The sequence below is a fragment of the Octodon degus genome, unplaced genomic scaffold, assembly GCF_000260255.1.
Source record: "Octodon degus isolate 3935 unplaced genomic scaffold, OctDeg1.0 scaffold00088, whole genome shotgun sequence".
Classification (NCBI taxonomy): Eukaryota; Metazoa; Chordata; class Mammalia; order Rodentia; family Octodontidae; genus Octodon; species Octodon degus.
This window is the reverse complement of record NW_004524664.1, coordinates 2,086,286-2,106,608: the sequence shown is the minus strand read 5'-3', so window position 1 is coordinate 2,106,608 and position 20,323 is coordinate 2,086,286. Positions and strand designations below refer to the sequence as shown.

General features: G+C 38.4%; 2 pseudogenes; one reads left to right on the top strand and one right to left on the bottom strand.

Annotated features, from left to right (window-relative positions):
- Positions 1–1,931: 1,931 nt before the first annotated feature.
- Positions 1,932–2,455, bottom strand: LOC101572293 (annotated as a pseudogene).
- Positions 2,456–17,353: 14,898 nt separating this feature from the next.
- Positions 17,354–19,670, top strand: LOC101583019 (annotated as a pseudogene).
- Positions 19,671–20,323: the final 653 nt, after the last annotated feature.

The following is a 20,323-nucleotide window of genomic DNA, read 5'->3' as shown; positions in this document are numbered from 1 at the left end:
GATTTGATTTGAAACTGTCTCATTGCTATCTGTTTATCAATAAAATTATGAAAAAAACCCAAAAAAATACATATATATTTAAATCCTTAGTCTCTCTAATAAACACCAAACTCTAAGTTCAGAGCCAAGATAAAAGAGAACTATGAGGAAATTTCATTAAATAATCGCATAATCTAGGCTCCATAGGTTGGTTTTTTTTTAATAAAGAGTTTTGTATGTAAAAAATAAAAAAATAAAAAGTTGACAAAAATAAATATACTCTCTCATTGATCTCTCATAATGAACCACAATATGAAAATACTTATGTCGTATGTAAATACTCACCATAGAGCATCTACTTCTGTGACACAGAGACATTCTTAGGATGTATATAAACAGGATAATCCATTGCATGGTGCCTCTTATTATTAAACTTTCTTCTCCTTCTTCCTGTTCATCCTTCCTTCTCCTTCTCTTTCTCTTCTCCTCTAAATCAGTGCTTCCTTCTTTTCTTTCATTAAATTCATAAGCAAGAAATTCCTACATTAAGTTCTTATTTTTGTTTTTAGTACCCCACTTTTTTTTAAAGAGTAAAAATTAGAATTAGGACAGAAAAAATTACACATGATACAGATTTTCACTTAACAAAGTAATATGAATGTCACAGCACTTTTGTAATACATAGTATCTTCCAAACAGTGACTCATATTACCATATATATGAGTGTAAAATTATAAGAAGGAAGAAAAAAAAGAAAGAGCTGTGTAAGAAATTAAGAAGACAATGAGGAGAAACAAGTGAAAAAAGGAGACAAAACAAATTAAAGCATTAACCACTTCTTTCCATAAACCAACTAAAATGCACAGTACAGTTGTCCAAGTCTAAACTATCCTGCTGACACACATAGATAAATCTCTTTCCATCACTCCCTCTTCTGTCCTTTTCCTCAGCTCAGTAATTTTTTTCCTTTTGAATAAATTCATCCTCCTTTCCCAGTGCCCATTGTACCCTTCAGATTCCATTTTTCTCTTCCAGGTTCTCACACTAAGGAGACAATATGATGTTTGCACATGCAGGTCTGATTCATTTCACTTAAGAGTATGATGTGGTATTTTTACATAATGGAGTACTATTCAGCTATAAAACATGATAAATTTGAGTCTTTCATTGGTAAATGGATGTGACTAGAGAAAATACCTTAAGTGGAATAGTTTGCCTCTTTTTATTGCAACATGGCCATTTTGTATTCCATTTAAGTCTCTTTCATACAGAAATTGCCATTATGAGTGACATTAAAAAGATCATTAGTGTTGTAAGAGTCACATGGTAATCTTAAAAATACACTTATTCAGTAGTGTACACTCAATGGAAAATAAAAAGGCACTAATAGCATCTATTTCTTTTAAGAAATAAATATGCAAGTAATAGGAATGAACACAAACGTACTAGGATAAACTGACAACACAGCTAATGAAACTTAATTGACATTCCTTTCAGAGTATCAAAATCATTACAAAAAATTCTTTTGAGTGCATATTGCTGTATCTTTGCTGCCATGTCACAAAAAATAGGCTTGCCAAGGCAGGTGAATTCTTGAATGTCTCACAGAACTGCAAAAAAGTACTATTTTACTGTCTGACCACAGGCTGGTGGTTTCAAGGCATGCAATTAGCTTACTTTGTGCAGTCTTCTGAGCTATTCACTTTGAAAATCACATCCATTGTAGTGCTTACAGCAGGGGAAGTATATAGCCAGTTGTTTGGGCTAACTAAAAATGGGAAGGCATGGGTTGTCCATAAAAGTACCATATTAAACAGTGTAATGACAATGACTTACAAGCTCCCTAAATGAATGGTACCTCATTCATTTTTTGTGTTCGAAGGGTCTAGTGGAAAGGTAAAAACAAAACCCATTGTTTTCCCAGGGGACTGAGCTAGAGAAGTGAAAGTGCCTTATAATATGAATGATACTTGACTACCGTTGTATAATTGTTTCCCTTCAAGTGAAACTACTCCATTACCTTCCAATTTCTCTCTGAATATTGAATGGTTCTTAATATCATCCAAGCCATTTTACTTTCCACTCATGTTTAATACCTATAAATTTCTTTTTAATAATAGCTTTAGGGTTAGCATCCGTCATCTTGCTTTCTAACCATGCATGTTCAGGAGCTCAAATATAACTGCTAGGCTTTCTTTCTTACATTCTTTTGTTTCACTTGTGGCATTGTACAGAGCATATCAGCAATCTTTCAGAGGTAGCAGCTTCACAAAAGGTGTGTGGGGGTCCTTTATAGATTCACCAATGTCCCCTAGCAATTTCTGCTTTGCTTCCTCTACAACTACTTGTCCTTTGTCATCACTTAAACAGAACTTCTTTCTTTCATTGTTTTAGTCTCCTCTATGTAGAAGATTTCCTTACATTTATATCATTAACCACTGATGATTTCATCATTCACTGTAACTCCAGAAGCCATAGTACCTGTGCTGTGACTGCAGTGGTAGCTTTGGTTCCAGCTTGGTGACAAGAAGAAAAGGGAAAAGCTCCTAATTTAAAATCCAGTTATGGGGCCAGCCAAATAGCTCAGCAGATTAAAGCACCTGCAAACAGGCACAGGGGCCGGGGGTTCAATCCACCGGTCTGCCATGTGGACCCTGTCCCCACGGAGCCCTGAGATGGTAATTGAGACTGGGTGTGGTGGTGCATGCCTATAATCCCAGCACTTGGGAGGCTGGAAACAGGAGAATCACTACAAGTCCGATCTAGTAGTGAAAGCCTGAACACCGGTAGAGCCTTCCCTAAAATACAGAAAAATAAAAAATAAAATCCTGCTATAGACTGAACACTTGCATCCCCACATACTTCATGTATTGAGGTCCTAATCCCACTATGACTGTTTTTGTAAATAGGTCCTACTAGGAGGTAAAGATTAAATAAGATCTTTATTTGGTTGGGTCTCTAATTTAAAAGAATTGTGCCCTAATAGGATAAGGAAGGGACAACAAAAAGCAAGCTAGGGATTCACAACCCCTCAGCAGAAGGGAAGCCCAAAGTGGAGCCCTGCCAGACCTTGATCTTGAACTTCCCAGTATATAGAACTGTGAAAAATAATTTCTGTTGTTCAAACCATTTAGTCTGTGCTATTCTGGCATAGCAGCCCAACAAATACTAAAATTGTTCACACTTTACTGGTCAGAACATAAGAGATATTTATTGCAACATAGTTTATGATATCCAAATATTTCAAGCCTTTTAAACTTATGACTACAAAGGCAGTAGTGATATGAATATAATTACCTAAATGTCACTATCATAAACCTCAATCCTCAGCGTTCTCATCTTCCTTATATTTAAGGGAACCAACATACATACACATACTAATCCTAGTGTTCCTGCTGCTTTGCTAAGTAGGCAGAAGTTAGAGCTGGTACAAATCACCTTGTTTCTATTCATTTCTGACCCAGTCTGTTGCAGGAGTCATAATAAGATCTAACATGTATACTGTGCCTTTTTACCTGCTAAGACTGTGGGAAATAAGCAGCATGTGAGGTCAGTCAAGCCAGAATGGTCACTTCTTTTTTGACATAGAAAATCAAAATTATATCCAGTTTGGAAGATTTCCATTCCAACAATGTAAGCCTCCTAGAAGATAAAATATTTCTCTTTCTCCATCATGGTGATCTGAGCTGAGCCTATATCCAATTTATTCAGTGTCAGTTCTACAGTGGGACTTCTATAACACTGTCACTGTCACTGTGTTCACTGTCACCCAAGGTGTTACGAACATACAGTGTTCAATTATTTGTGCAATTGCAAAGCCACTACCATGCTCCATTGCCAAAGATCTGCCCACTCCAGATATTTGGTGAAATGGAAGTTAAGGGGTTGTTGGGTTGCTGGTAGGTTCAGTTAGTGTTTGTGGCACAGCAGTTCCTGAGACACCGAAGTGTCAGAGTTCATAGTCTTTCCACTTATGCACCATTGCCCCAAGGCATATCTAAGAAACAGATTCTAAAATCAGTGAGCTTGCTGAAACCAGAGTCACCACTTACCCTTTGGTGTTAAATCTTGTTGTAAAAATTTGTATTTCACACTTGAAAAGCAAAAACTTTCACATTTTCACTTGTCATGAATTCCTCTGATACTTTGGGTGGAGTTGGGTGCATTAGTGAGCTTGGATAGTATTCAGCCTATATCACAGACTCTTTAATAACTGAGACATTTGCAAATATTTGTTCCAAATTCAAGCTTTTGTAAATTCAGAGAGCTTTTGTGAAAATAACTGTATTCTAATGAAACTCTAGGAGAAATAGAATTGCTTCCTAATGTACAAATCTGGAAATCACTTGAATTGTTCCTCCAGGCTAGTTCAGCCTTCCTGCCATATTTTTGATATTAAAAATACTATAAACAATAAATATTTTAACTATTATGGGCTACTGGACTCTTTTAGAATATTTTGCTGAGTTTACACACCTATAATATTCAATAATGGAACTTAGAAAAAATGGGGTATACCTATGAATGTCCATTTTGTATCTGTGTATTCAAAGTGGTTAGGATAGATATATAGTTACATTCTCTTAATGAATAGAATGGTTTGTTCTAATGGTGTTTGTAAATAGGATATCAAGTCCGCATCTTGTACAGCAATAAACCACTAAGAAGAATGTATGCAGTGTGTTAATTATTGAAACTGTACTACCGATTTGATTTGAAACTGTCTCATTGCTATTTGTTTATCAATAAAATTATGGCAAAAAATAAAAATAAAAATAAAAAGCCAAAAAAACCCAATAAATATTTTAAAAGAATTATTAAATAATACTACTATAGGATCTTTACAGTTTTTTTTTCAAATACCGCCTAATGGTTTAAAAGTTATTTCAATAAAACTTTAAGTCAAAACCTGGATATAAAACTGCATATACAGTATTATTTGTGTTTCAATATATGTGTGCATGTGTTTATGTGCATATGTAAAGAGAAAAAGTAGAAAAATATAAATAATTACATTTAGATACTAGGTTCATGGATTATATTTTAAAACAAGTTGTACAACATGTGTTAATGATTATAAAGAACATATATTTTAGGGGTGGCAAGATATCTCAGTGGACTAAGCTCCTGTTTAGGCAAGTGCAGGAACCGGAGTTCGATTCCCAGCATCACATGCTACACTAGTCCCACCCCTGGACATGCTGAGCCAGCCATGGAGACTGGGCATGGTGGTGCACATCTGTATTCCCAGCACTGGGGAGGCCAAAAAAACAGGAGGATCACTATGAGTCTGATCTGGTAGTGAGACTCTGAACCAAATGCATAAATTTAAAAAAAATCATATATTTAAAAAAATCATTTCAAATAAAAAGATTATCAGTTTCTTAGTGTTATAAGACAAAGCAAAACTTTTTGTGATGAAAACATTTTTTAAGCAAAAATTAAGTTAGATACTGAATAGTTGAGAGGCTAAGTATATACTTACTAAAATTTGAATTCAAATATAATCCGGCATATTTTCCATGAGGAAACAATTTTTAAAAATTCAAAACATATAACAGTGGATGGACAAAGAAATGAGTTCTTATCAGGAAAGCCATTGCAACAAGATTCTCTAGGAGAATCAAAAGTACTCCAATCTTCCCCTGCAATTCTACGTTTATGCTGTTGGAAACAATCATCAGGTGGGTCCTCATTGTCCCCCCAAAGCCTCATGCAGTCATGGGGTGGAGTTCTAGAGTTTGCAATTAACTGGGATTATTGGTGTGAGTGCTGCTGGGATGATGGGTGTGAGTACTACACCCAGCGTGGGGCAGATAGCCTGAATACAACACAAGACCAACAGATGCTCTCTTGTTATTTTTGCATTGTTGCTGCTAACACTACACTTGCTGTCTGCTCTTCACCACTACCGCAAAAGGCTGCTCTCCGCCATGTCCATGCAGCCTTTGGGCCAGCTGAGTATAGACTGAAACCTCCACAAACTATAAGCTAAATAAAACTTTCCTTCCCTAATTTTGGGTGTGGGGTATTCGTCCTAGCAATGAGATATGAATAACTGAGACAGAACTTGGTACCAGAGAAGTGTGGGTCATTGCTGTGGCTAATCCTGACTATGTGGATTACAAGGTTTTGGGAATGACTTACAGGAAGAAATAGGAAACGTTTGGAGATGTCACCTACAAGAGAAGCACTGGAACAGCTTTGGCTGTTCTGTGTGGGAGATTCTGGTCAGAACTCAGACCAAAAGGCTGATAGAAATCCTGCCTGTAAAATCAGGCTGGGGAGTTCTCTCCTGGGGAGAAGTTCTGCATTGGTTGTTGAACTCCAGATGATGTGTGTTTTGGCTTGGCAGAAAATCTTTCTGCATTTTGCTCCTGTCCAGAGAATGCCTGAGACTGAGATTAAGCCAAGAGGACTAATTAATCTTTCAAAAGAAATCTCAAAATAGTCAAATATTGTTGCATTGTTGCTGCTACTACTCCCTTTGCTGTCTGCTCTTGGGCTTTAGTCAAATTTATGTTGGAAAAAATAAAAGCTCCAATAAAGCTGTGAAATCTAAAGATAGGCTGAGAGTATCTCCACTACAGAGAAGGAGTAAGAATATGGAAAAGATGGCCTGCCTCAGAATTGCAAAGGTCAGGGACTTTGGCTTGAGGGGAAAGCTGCAGAGCCCATTGTTCCAGAATGGTGGCAGCAACAATACCAGGTTCCAGAATGGCACCACCATGGAGAAGTTATTCCTCAGAATCAGGGCCAAAGTACTCAGTGATCCAGGCAATCAACCCCTACAGCCAAGAGAAAAGAAAGCCTGGCTACTGCTCTAGCTGGCAGCAGACCTTGGCATCATCCACATGGTGTTGGTTTTAGGTGCATTCACAATGCAGGAGTACTGAGGTTAAGAAGGCTTCCACATAGATTTCAGAAGGCCTGGGAGGCCAGGCAGTGTGCCCCTGAGTGGGCAGAGTATAATGCTGTAAAAAGCCTATTCAGTGGAAACCCCAGAAGTCCGGAAAAGCCAAGAACATGGATCATCTAAGGGAAACTGAAAAGAGGAAGCAAAGCTTGCCTAACAGAGGAGCCATGAAAGTTACCACCAAGAGTGCCATATAGGCGGAGCCACATGGAGCTTATAATTTGCCACAGATTGCTTTGGATATTCCACATGGAACTACAGGACTTAGTGTTGGCCCTTCTGGATTTTGGACTTACTTTGGTCCCAATGCTTGGTATCCTGCTGTGTGTACCTTTTGGAATGGTAGTGTTTATCTTGTGCCTTTGAATGTTGGAAGTGTTTAGCTTTTCATTTGTACAGGGCCTCATACCTGAGAGTTTGCCTTGGATCTTGGAGGAGGGTTGGGGCTTGGACTTTTCAGCAATGCTGAAACTGTTTGGACTTTGGCAACTCTTAGAGATGGACTAGCGGGGGAAATGGCTCAGTGGAATAAGTGCTTCCCTGGCAAGCTCAAGGGCCTAAATTCAATCCCTGGTTCTGCCAAAAAATAAAAAAATAGTTTCATCAGGTTAGGGCTGGGGAGATAGCTCAGTAGAACAAGTGCTTGCCTGGCAAGCTCAAGGGCCTGAGTTCAATTCCTGGTTCTGCAGGAAAAAATAAAAGCCATAAAACAATGGAAAGTTTGGGGCCAGGGAGATGGCTCAGTGGAATAAGCGCTTCCCTGGCAAGCGCAAGGGCCTGAGTTCAATTCCCGGTTCCGAAAGAAAAGAAATGAGATGGACTAAAATGCCTTTTACGTAAAGGGATGTGCATGAGTCTTTGGGGGTCCAGGGACTGAATGTTATGGTTTCTGTCTAGTTGTCTCCCCAAAGCCTCATGCAGTCATGTAGTGGACTAGTTTGTGATTAACTCATGAACCACTGAGATTATGGGGGTGAGTGCTGCTGGTATTATGAAGGTGAGCACTGCACCCAGCTTGGGATGGATAGCCTGAATGCAACATAAGGCAGACATGCTCTATGTTGCCATTGTTGCATTGTTGCTGCTACTACTCCCTTTGCTGTCTGCTCTTGGCCGCCACCATGAAAGGTTGCTCCTTGCCATGTGCCATATAGCACTGGAGCCAGCTGAATATGGACTGAAACCTCCAGTAACTATGAACTAAATAATCCTTTCCTTCCCTAACTTTGGGTGTTATATATTTGTCCTACCAGTGAGAGAAGAGTAACCGAGACAGTTACCATTAGTCAATCTGGAACAGTATGTCTTTTGTCACCAGGACAATCTGAGATTTTTAATAAATAGAAACAAGTATTGTTCTTAGGTTACATTTAAGGTTTCTTGAGGAGAAGATGAATAATTTTGAATACTAGCTCTTCAAGAAAATTCCTTTCTTTGGCAGAGAGAATAGTTTTGTAAACAAAAGCAGTGAATAAGATTTGGTCACTGACATGACATACAAATATGATCTGCATCTAACTTCTTGCTGGGAACCACCCAATATCTGTGTTTGGATTTAGCTGCAACTACTGACCTTTTTGCCATTGCAAAGACATTTTTGAAGGACTTGAACTGGCACAAAATAGGATCAAGTTTATCTTCAGTTTTGTTCTCAATAATTGTGCCAATTTTACAGGGATAATCATGGTTTAAATGTGTCCTTTCAAAATCTGTACATTGTACTGGAAACTTACTCTTCATTATAACAGAGTTGTCAGGTAGGACCTATTGGTGACTGTTTTGGTCTTTCGAGAAGAGCCTCAAGCTTTTAGGAAGTAAGTTTCTCCTGCTCTTCTGCCTGAAAGAACACATGTCCCTATCGCCTAGAGAGTACTGCATTCAAGACACCATGTTGTGAGCAAAGAGACAGGCCCTAAGTTACTGGCATCTTGATCTTGAGCTTCCCAGTCATTAGAACCATGAGAAAGTAAATTGTCTTCTTTATAAATTGCCCATGCTGTGACATTCTGTTATAGCAGGATAAAACAGACCAAGCTAGTGAAATGATGATGATGATGATGATGATGATGATGATGATGATGATGATGAAAAAACTCATGAGGTGTGATCAAAATATGGACTGAATATTTAAATTTTTTAAAAAACACATGACGGTAAAAGATACACTGCCTTCAATCCCTCTCAAAAACCATTATCCATCTACCTCCCCTCCACCTCCCATTCTGCTCTTCTGAAACACTTCTCCCATCATTCTTGCCACTTACTAAAGCAGATCTAAAAGTCTCATTTTCTAAGTGTTTTTACAAGGTGTGTTCAGACTGTGATGAGCGCTGCTCCCAAGTGCTAGCCAAGGGAAGGGAAGCCTCTGGTGTTCCTCACCTACCTTATTCACCAGAGCCAGCACTGTGCGACTTCTGGCTCATCCCCAAATCAAAAATGACCAGGAAAGATAAGTATTTTGAGTCAATTCAGGATATGAAGGCAGCCATAACAGTGCAACTAAAGACTTACAAAAGAGGATTTCTACGACTGTTTCAGAAAGTGTAAAGAATGATAGGAAACATGCAACCAAAGTGAGGGGTAGGGACTTGAGGGGATTAATACATTTTGTTGTTGTTGTTGTTGTTGTTGTGTTTTAGGGTAAGGTCTACAGGGTGTTCAGGGTCTCACTACTAGATCAGACTTGTAGTGATTCTCCTGTTTACAGCCTCCCAAGTGCTGGGATTACAGGCATGCACTATTACACACAGTCTCAATTGCTATCTCAGCGCACCCTGGGGGTGGGGCCAGCATGGTAGGCCTGGGATCAAACCTGAGGTCCCTGTGTCTGCTTGCAGGTACTTTAATTTGCTGAGCTACTTGGTCAGCTCTTATATTTTTTTAAAAAATTAAACATTCATATATTTTTCAATCACCTCTTATTTATGCTTTACATCTCAAGAGTTACCTTGTAATGTAAGTGAGTTATTCAGCACTCAAACCTTACAAATGATGACTGCTTCTAGACCATTCTTTAAAAAATGGCACAAAATCCTGCAGGTGCTTAACACTGTGTCCAGCTCTATTTCTAACAACTATGTCTACTTCATACTGCATAGGAACTTACTCAAACTCGCACTTTAGGAACAAATCTCCTCTGTAATTTAGAAGCACAAAGAAGCATTTCCCCAAAGACCAGACGAGTCGTGGCCTGAGCAGCTGTTTCTTGTGGCACTTGCAGTTGAATTTAGGGTCTTCACACTGAGCCACATTCCAGCCCTTTTTATTTTTTATTTTGAGACAGGATCTCATTAAGTTATTAAGTTGTCCAGGCTGGGCTTGAACATGCAATTCCTCTGCAGAGATAGTGTCTTGTAAGGACCAGTAACAATTCCTTCCTCTTTATGTGCTTAGGTTAAAGAGCACCTAGAAAGTGCAAAGCTCTTTAGATTCAATATCCTTTGCAAACCATGAAACAATGTTCTAGAAGGATATAGGATTGCATATATATTACATACCCTTTCAACACATTAATATGTCAATGATCTACTTGATCAGTTAGGTGCTTTTAAATTTTATGGTCCTATTTTGCTAGCATCTGTTTATTCATTCTAGTCTAGGATACAGCAAATACAAAATATTTCCAGAAAATTTACAGGAAAAAAATCTAAATAGAGATAATTCTATTATCTTTTTCTGAAAATTAAGAAAAATTGATCTTTTTCTATTTAACTGAAAATATTCAGTTCAACATAGGAAGCATTGCTTTAAGTTTTAACTGTAGAATAAAGGAGAAGAAAGTAGAAATCACTCTCCCTGGCCTTGTATTTAAGGATCTACATTTTGTTGTTCTTTTGTTTTGTTCTTTTGTTTTCTGAGGCAGGGTCTTGCTATGTATTACAGATTGGCATTGAACTCACTGGACAGCCCAGGCTGGCCTAGAATTCATGTTGATCCTTCTGCCTCAGCCTCCCAAGTACTGGGACTACAAGAGTACACCAATAGAAACCCACTCTTATATGTCCAGAACCTCTGAAAACCAACACAGAAGATAGTAAAGTAACAATAAACTGGAAAATCAAACTTCTGTTACTACAAAAATATTATATACCATAAAATTCTTAATAGTGATATAAGTGGGTACTCTTTGTATTTGTGATATAAGTGGGTACTCTTTTGATATAAGTGGGTACTCTTTCTAGAACATATACTAATTATAAAAATGTTGCTCAAATACAGAGACCAAAATAATTTTCTAAAATAATTTCTCACCTCAAAAAAGTCCAGTTTGCTCATGTTGCTTGAAACTGACATGAAACAACATCAATAATTTTAAGAGTAGACAGTTGCCAGGAAAAATAATTTCCTAGATTGAGCAGAAAAGTCTGAGGATGCCCACTAACTGTGCTGACACATTTTTCAAGTGAAAACTGTATCCCTAACCCATTTGTGTTCTGAAAAAGAACTGTTGTCACTGGTTCTGTGAATGGTACAATTTCTGGAATGGTAGTTTTCAATGCTAATTTTTTAATTTTTTTTCTTTTATTAGTACAAGTCATAGTGCATAATGGTTACATTTTTCTGTGGAGAGTTGGCACACATACATAACACACATTAATTCTCTTTTCATCCCCTTGCCTTCCCCACCCCAAGCCATCTCTCAGTCTGCTTCCCCTTTGCAGGAGATCTGTTTTATTTTTTCTTTCAATCTTATGACACTTAAAGTATCATTCAGAAGCCTCTCCAATCTATTTCTACCATGTTGGTGCATTCTGTTTTTATCTTGCTCTCACAATTCAATACATATACAATGGATTTAAGCACAGAAGGTACTCTATCAAAAATAAATCTGAACACTTTTACATGACTACATCAACTACAAATTTATCATCTTTCTGTTTCTAATCAAAATAATTGCAAAATGCAGCAAAATATTCAATAGTCAAGTATGTGCATGAACATATGAAAACCCCAGTTGGAGATACTTCATCTGTGCCATAACTACTGGGATCTGCAATGGGAAGGTAGATGTCTAGGTCAAGAGAGATGTTTTCTGATACTTCCAGACCAGCTATTTTGAAAGGCCAGAGCTATGCTGCTTTTCCCACTGAAATGAGGAGGCTGCTTCTCTTCCTAACCTTGGGTCACATTTTTCTATCTCAGCCTTAACATAACTCTGTTTGAGCACAGATTCCACAGGATTTCTCACAAAGCTCCTTGAGCTTTGGGGTCACTCATGTTTCTACGGATACTGAGTCTTGTCTGAATAACCAGACAGTGAGCAAACACCATCATGTTACCCCTGTTCTTGTCTTCTGATCTTCTTTACTCAGATCCTCCTGCTGCAATACAACAAAAATCCTTATTGTAGTGGCACATTTTATGTTTCAACTTGTCTAGGTTATCACACCCATTATTGTCTGTATGCTGCTATGAAGGTATTTACTTTTACTTAAACAGGTAGACTTCAGATAAAGCAGATTACTCTCTGTATAACTGAACCTAATCCACCCAGCTTAGGGCCTTTAGAGAAAAGATTGGGGTCCCCAGAACAGTAAGGAATTTTGCCTTCAGATTTCCTTTGTACTCAGAAACACAATATAGCTCTTACCAGAACTCCAGCAGGAGGCCCTGACTTCAAAATTGTATTTGCAAATCCCTACAGTCATGTGAGTCAATAACTTTAATCAGTCTGTTTCTTTTTTTTTTAAATCAGTTTGTTTCTTACAAATAACTGATCATATATGTTTCTTTGGAGAAACATATAGTTTCTCTGGGGGACTATTGTCTATTCTGGATAACGAGTTGCATAAGGTATTAGGTATTAGGTAGGGTACATGGAATTCTCAGTTTTTCTCACCTGGGACCCTAAACCATCCTTGCTAAAGGGCTTGCTGCCTCTTGTGCTGGCCTTTCCCAGCAGGGCAGCCTTAGAACATAAGCTTCCTTAAAAACATGTCTATCACCATAATTTCTACTTCTGCTACTACAATTAGCTAACAATTTTTAAAGCATTTCTTATTTAAGCCACATGTCAGAAGGGATGTCTTCACTGTCCAATATAAAACTGGCTTCAGTTCACAGTCCCTGACACATGAAAGTTTTAATTTCTGCAGTTTTTAGAGGGGTGTCGGGGAGTATACAGTATTCTCAAAGTTAACGGAGATCCTGTTGACTCTCATCTTCAGTATGTCATCTCACACATGCCACTACATTTTACTCTTTATTTTCACATGAACAACTCGAGCAAAATACTCGTGAAAACATAAACTATGGTGATGGTTGTTAGGTTCCACAAAAGAGTCACTTTACCCAACACAGATCAATCTAAAAACATTAGTGCAGTATATAGTGGTTGAGTTATCAGTTCAAATACTAATTACAATTACAGTAGAATTACAATCACTAAATTACATTTCCATTTACCATTACCTGTCCTCTTTCTCTAGAGACAGGTGTGACATCTTTATTCTATAATGAAGAAGTTGGATAGAAACTAAAGTGAACAAGCCTTGGAACAGGAAGAGAGCTGAGCTGAGGGCCTCAACACCTGAAAGGGAACAGGTTTTCTGAATTCTAAGAACATAGCTGTAATTATCAAGTGACAGAATATGAAGGAAAGATATGCAAAGTTTACCCATAAACAATATAGGAAAAGGAGGAAATGCAACACACATTTGTAGCCACACAAGGAGATGCAAAACTTCTGGACTAGGCAGAAGAACTTCAAAGGAAAGGGATAACAAAAGATTGAGTTTGTGAGTGTGTCTGGATCTTCCCTCCCACTTCCCTGTGGCTGGGCCCAGGTGGAAATGCTAAGTGAAAATCAAGATGGCTTTAGAGGACCTAAGGCAATGAAGATCTTAGCCTTCTTTCTCAGGGCATAAAACTGGGAATAATGCAAGTTTCTTAAAGAAACTCAGCATCCATTGCAGGCAGAAATACTGACCAAAATACCCAACAACTAGACCAACGGCCCCTAGGGTAAAACAAGGACAGTGGTAGAAAGTTACTATGGACCTAGAGAGGAAAGGCAAATGGAGTTAGCATCCCAGATGAAGATGAAGAAATCTGACCACACCCAAGTGAGGAGGATCCTGAGTACCTTCCACTGAATGAATAATCAGTCCTTGGGGGTACAGTGGCCATCCCAGCACATGCAGTAGTTCATGTATCCAGAAGCCTGAGGCAGTTAGTTGCAAATCAGTAGCTGCCAGAGATAAATAAAGGATGATTTAGAACTTTCATTTTCTTCCTCTGACCTGGGTGGCAGTTAAATTTCTTTCAAAGTAGGCCTTGCATCAATTAAGACTCAGGACATATGAGAACTTGTACTGTAATGTCATGTAACTCAGTAGTGTCCCACATTTTCTGATCAAGGAGATTATGGGGCCAAAGAGGAAAGTGATTGATATGTAGAGTGTGCCTAAGGAGAGTCACATGGAGAGAAAACACTCTCTCAGGCTTTCACAGGGAGCACATTGGCCAAGCAATGGCCGTGACTCATCCTCATGGCTGACACTGACAAAGGTTCTACAGTCTGAGGTACAGGATCTCAGGATAAAACCTGAGGGGATTTCACTGACCTTCTCAGACCCAAAAGCTACAACTCTTGTTGCATAGGTCCTGCTTTACCTTGGTCTTAACTATCCAGTAGAAAAGTATGAAGACGAAATATTGGAAGTAAAGCCATGCTGTTATGTTGAGCTGTGGGGGACTCAGGTCAATAATTTCTGACATTGCCAGTTAAACAGAAGACCCAATGCTATCATGGGCTATTGGACTCTTTTAGAATATTTTGCTGAGTTTACACACCTATAGTATTCAAATAATGGAACTTAGAAAAAATGGGGTATACCGATGAATGTCCATTTTGTATCTGTGTATTCAAAGTGGTTAGGATAGATATATAGTTACATTCTCTTAATGAATAGAATGATTTGTTCTAATGGTGTTTGTAAATAGGATCTCAAGTCCGCATCTTGTACAGCAATTAACCACTAAGAAGAATGTATGCAGTGTGTTAATTATTGAAACTGTCCTAGCGATTAGATTTGAAACTGTCTCATTGCTATTTGTTTATCAATAAAATTATGAAAAAAAATAAATTTATATTCTGTTCATATTGCTAACAAAGAAATTCCTTTAATTTAAAAAAAAATCAAAGTAAAAAAAAATCAAAGTAGACCTTGCATCACTTCCTAGGCAGAGGGAGAAAAATACTGAAGAAGAAAATGGAATTGATCCAGTGATATTTTAGCCCTTAGTGTCTGAACTAACCTTGAATCTAAGCATTACTTTTTCCACTACAAGTGAAAAGAGGGCCTCGAAATATGGTTCAGCTATAGGAAATGAAGAAAGTTTCACTATTATATATTTGTGAGAAAGTTTATAAAATGACACCTGTCATCCAGGCTCTGGAACATGCTCTTGCATACAGTCTCAGGCAAGTTTTTCCCTGGCCTCATCCAGCCTTTTTTTCTCATTATTGGTTTCCTCTGTTCACATCCACTTCTCTCCTTTTCCATGAAGACTGCCTCAGAAACCCCCATTCTGCTTCTATAAAGCACAGAGAGATCAACACTTCCCAACTCCTACAGTGAACACATACAAGCCTGTTAAGCCTTAGAAACCAGTTAAAGCTATAAATGGCATCTTTCTTCTTTTGTAATTATGTCCTAGTAATGTATTAGCTGTTTATTTATATCATCTCACAGTAACACAAATAAGAAAACTGATAAAAGATTCATTGGAAAAATTGTAGGTAACAGGTAATGTTCTCTGCATGCAAATCCTATGCTGTTAGCCACAATGCTGGAAAAATTCCTAGCTTTTGTTTATACATTGCCTAACAAAATTGATAAGTGTCTTGATTATTTCATTTCTTCCAGAGGCTTGAATTCATTCTAATTCCTAGATTCATTGGTTAATGAAATCACTGATGGCTAGCAGGCTATCTCTCCAACTTGAGAGTTCATTATCTACCTTCTCACTTTGGCAACATTTTTTTTCGGTACCAGGGATTGAACTCAGAACCCTGCACTTGCCAGGCAAGTGCTTATTCTACTGAGCTATCTCCCAGACCCAGCAACTTTCTTAATAGTACAATCCACTGCACTACTTTCTTATAATTCCCCTTTGGTAAGAATAGTCATTTCCTGGTCTAAGTTTAAACTGAAATTTGATCTTGAACATTTCCTGAACCTCTCTCTGGGGACAGTAGCAGATGGGTGGTATTATTGTTTAAGCATTTTTTGGGTACTCTCTTGTCAACTACCAGGGTCACCCAAAAGGAATGATCTTGTAACTTCGCTTGAGGAAACGCTTTAAAAAGGGAGTTTAATCCAGTTTCCAATGAATGTTCTCATACAAAAGAAAAGAGAAAAAAGATAATTGTGTAAACAGGTGGAATCACACAAAAATACTTTATCCTCAACTAAAACTTAGGTATACAGTATTTGTCTAGTAGTTTGGTTTTGTAGAACTGAAAAACTAATTTTATAACTTTATGGAAATGAAGATGAGCTAAAATAACCAAAATTATTTTTGAAAAATAAGAACTAGCTTGTACTACCTAGTCTCAACTTATAAAGCTCCAATATCATGTTATGGACCTATGCACAAACAGAATAAACAAACCAGAGTCCTTAAACAAAGCCATACATGTATAATCAAGTGGTTTTCAACAAAAATGCATAACAATTCAATATAGATGATTTTTCCATACTTAATGCTAGAAAAAAATGGATGTTCATATATTAAAAAATAAACTCTGACCTAAATTTCACACCATGCAAAAATTAGCTCAAAAGCTCCTAAGCAAAAGCATGAGAGAAGGCCAGGGAGATGGTTCAGTGGAATAAGTGCTTCCCTGGCAAGCGCAAGGACCTGAGTTCAATCTCCGAAAAAAAAAAAAAAAAAAAAAAACATGGGAGAAGAGGAAGGCACTGCACTTTTATCTCAAGTCTCCCTGAAAACAGTTTCCACTGTGTCCTGTCGTGGGTACTTCAGAGGTTTTTCTACACTGTTAGTAGACACTGGAAAAACTCCTAGTCCTGTGTTCCCTACTTTTTAAGAGCATCAGATGTGCCACTAGTGTGAAGGGGACATGCCCAGTGCAGTAGCAGTTGGGGTCAGAGGGCCCTTCTAGTGGAGTGACAACTCTTTCAGTGATGCTTCCATCTCCACAACACTGCAGGCTCAAGGACCAGCACTGCCCTTCCCCTTATGTTTGTACCAACATAAACAGAAGTAAATAGCAGGGTGAACTCCCAGAAGACAAGGCCAGCCCTTGTATTTGATTGAACTCTGCTTTGTTCAGGATAATATTCTGAAACTGTATGGATCTATGTGACTTGAGATAAATAGTTTTCTTACACAAAGCACAATCCATTAAAACAGCTTCATTAGAATCAAGAACTCCTACTTTTTCAAAAACATCTCAAGAGAGTACTACTCCATGAGTAGTCTGCAACCAACATGTACAACAGAAACAACAACAAATTGCCCAACAACCTACTGCAGTTACAAAATCTTATAAAGGGGGACACACCAGCCTACCTTGAAGAGTTTCTCCAGCAGTATAATCACTACAAATCCAATGTGGAGATTTTCAAGTTACAACCAAATAAACACTGCAAAGAACTGGCAGAGCTGGTGATGTTTATGGCACAGATTGGTCACTGTTATCCAAGAACATCTGAGTAACTTTCCTCAAGAGCTCAATGATCTTCTCTCTGACAGTCACACTGTCTTAGATGTAGATCTTCGAATGACATTTTGCAAAGATTTGATCTTGCTGAGAAATAAGAATTTCATCAGTCCATCAAGTCTGCTGGAGCTGTTCTTTGAAATTCTATGTTGCCATGATAAACTTCTGCGAAAGACTTTATACACACATATTGTGACTGATATTAAGAATATAAATGCTTAACACAAGAACAATAAAGTGAACATAGTACTACAGAATTTTATGTATACCATGCTGAGAGACAGCAATGCAACTGCAGCTAAGATGTCTTTGGATGTGATGATTGAGCTCTACCGAAGGAACATCTGGAATGATGCCAGAACTGTCAATGTTACAACTGCACGCCTCTCCAACATGACTAAGATATTGGTTACTGCTATGACATTTTTCCTTGGGAAAGACAAAGATGAGAAAAAAGATAGTGACTCTGAATCTAAGGATTAAAGATCCACAGCAAGAGACTTGCTTGTGCAATATGCCACATGGAAGAAGAGCTCCAAAAATAAGAAGTTGGAAAAGGCAATGAAAGTGCTCGAGAAACAAAATAAGAAAAAATGCCTGAGGTATTTAACATTTCAGCTATTCACTTGATTCATGATCCCCAAGATTTGTGGAAAAACTACTTAAACAGCAAGAGAACTCTGAGGAAAGGTTTGAAGTGAAGATGATGCTCATGAACCTCATCTCCAGATTGATGGGAATCCATAAGCTTTTTCTCTTCAATTTCTACCCCTTTCTCCAAAGGTTTCTGTAGCCCCACAGAGGGAAGTAACAAAGATCCTTCTGTTTGCTGCATAAGCCTCTCATCACCTTGTACCTCCAGAAATCATTCAATCATTGCTCATGACTGTGGCCAATAATTTTGTGCTGACAAGAACGCTGGGGAAGTCATGACAGTAGGTATCAATGCTATAAAGGAAATAACAGCTTGATGTCCTCTAGCCATGACTGAGGAACTTCTCGAGGCCTGGCTCAGTATAAGATGCACAGAGATAAGGATGTAATGATGTCTGGTAGAACTTTGATCCAGCTCTTCCAGGCATTGAATCCTCAGATATTACAGAAGAAATACTGGGGTAAACCTACAGAAGCTTCTGTAGAAGCTAAACTACAAGAATATGATGAATTAGATGCAAAAGATTCCATTCCAGGAGCGGAAGTTCTGGAGGTTGAGAAAGAAGAGATTGCTGAAAATGAAGATGGATGGGAAAGTATCAGTCTCAGTGAAAAGGAGCAGGCTGGTGGTGAATGGGTTGATGTATACCACTCTTCTGATGAAGAACAGCAAGAAATCCCCCAGAAGCTGAGCAGCATGGCCACAGAGGAGCAGAGGGCCATGGCCACAGCCACAGCCATCAGCACCAGTCAGGTTTTTTTTTTTTTTTTTTTTTTTTTTTTTTTTTTTTTTTTTTTTTTTTTTTTTTGCGGAACTGGAGATTGAACTCAGGCCCTTGTGCTTGCCAGGCAAGCGCTTATTCTACTGAGCTATCTCCCTGGCCCCCATCCAATCAGGTCTTGACTCAAGAAGACTTACAGAAAAATCCATATGGCTCAAATGAGGAAAAAGCTCGATGCTGACCCAGAGAAGGCCCAAAAGACGAAATATATTGAAATAGACAATGAGGAGCAGCCCAGGGGTGAATTACTCTCTTTGGAACATTGAGCGCCTTCATACAAAACCTAAGTCTGACAAGGAAACATGACTAGCAACTGCAATGGCTGGAAAGACAGACTGAAAAGAATTTGTGAGGAAGAAAAGCAAAATGAATCCATTTTCCAATTCCATAAATAAAGAAAAGAAAAAATAGAAGAACTTTATGATGATGTGATATACCCAGAATGTTCAGTCCAAAACCAAGTGGTCCTTCTGAGAGAAGCAGCTGGCCCTAAGAGATGCACTTTTGAAAAAGAGGAAAAGAATAAAGTAACTTCCAAACAAGTTTTCCATTGCATGGAGAATGCTAAATTTGTGCAGTTACTCTGAAAATTAGTGAATGTAGGGTATTTATTTACATTAAAAAGTCCCCAAAGTGCTATATTATGAAAGTCACAGTACATTTGGTAGCAGTCTGGCATTGTTAATTTGGAATGGGTAGAGGTGGTAATCTTTGACATATTAACAGTGGTATAAAATAATTTAATTTTAACATTTGTTATGGTTTCTGTCTAGTGTCCCCCCAAAGCCTCATGTAAGTTATGGGGCAGACGTGGCCTGAGAAGCAAGAAGTGGCTTGAGGGACGGGGCCAGAGGATCAGGGCAGGGCCCAATGGGCAGGGCCAGAGACACATGACCATTGAATTGGCTAGCCTGTGCTTTCTGAGGGATATGAAGAGGGTCAAACTAGACAGTGCTGCACGTCAGCCTCTCCTCCAGAGAGAAGAGGCTATGAAACCTATGGTAACTGTGAGCTAAATAAACCTTCTCTTCCCTTATTTTGAGTGTCAGGTATCTGTCCCAGCAACAAGAAAAGAGTAACTAATACAACATTCATCCATTTTAACATGGAGTGCCTACTAATTGCCACCGTAGATATAAAATTGAGTGAGCTATAATCCCTTCACTCAAGACATTCATGAGGGAGGGGATATGTGCATGTGTGTTCACAGGGCAGTGTAAATAGTTTGCTGGTGGAAGTAGGTCCATCTGTAGTCCCTATGGGAGCACTGAGGCCTTACAGACTAACTGCAGGAATGTGAGT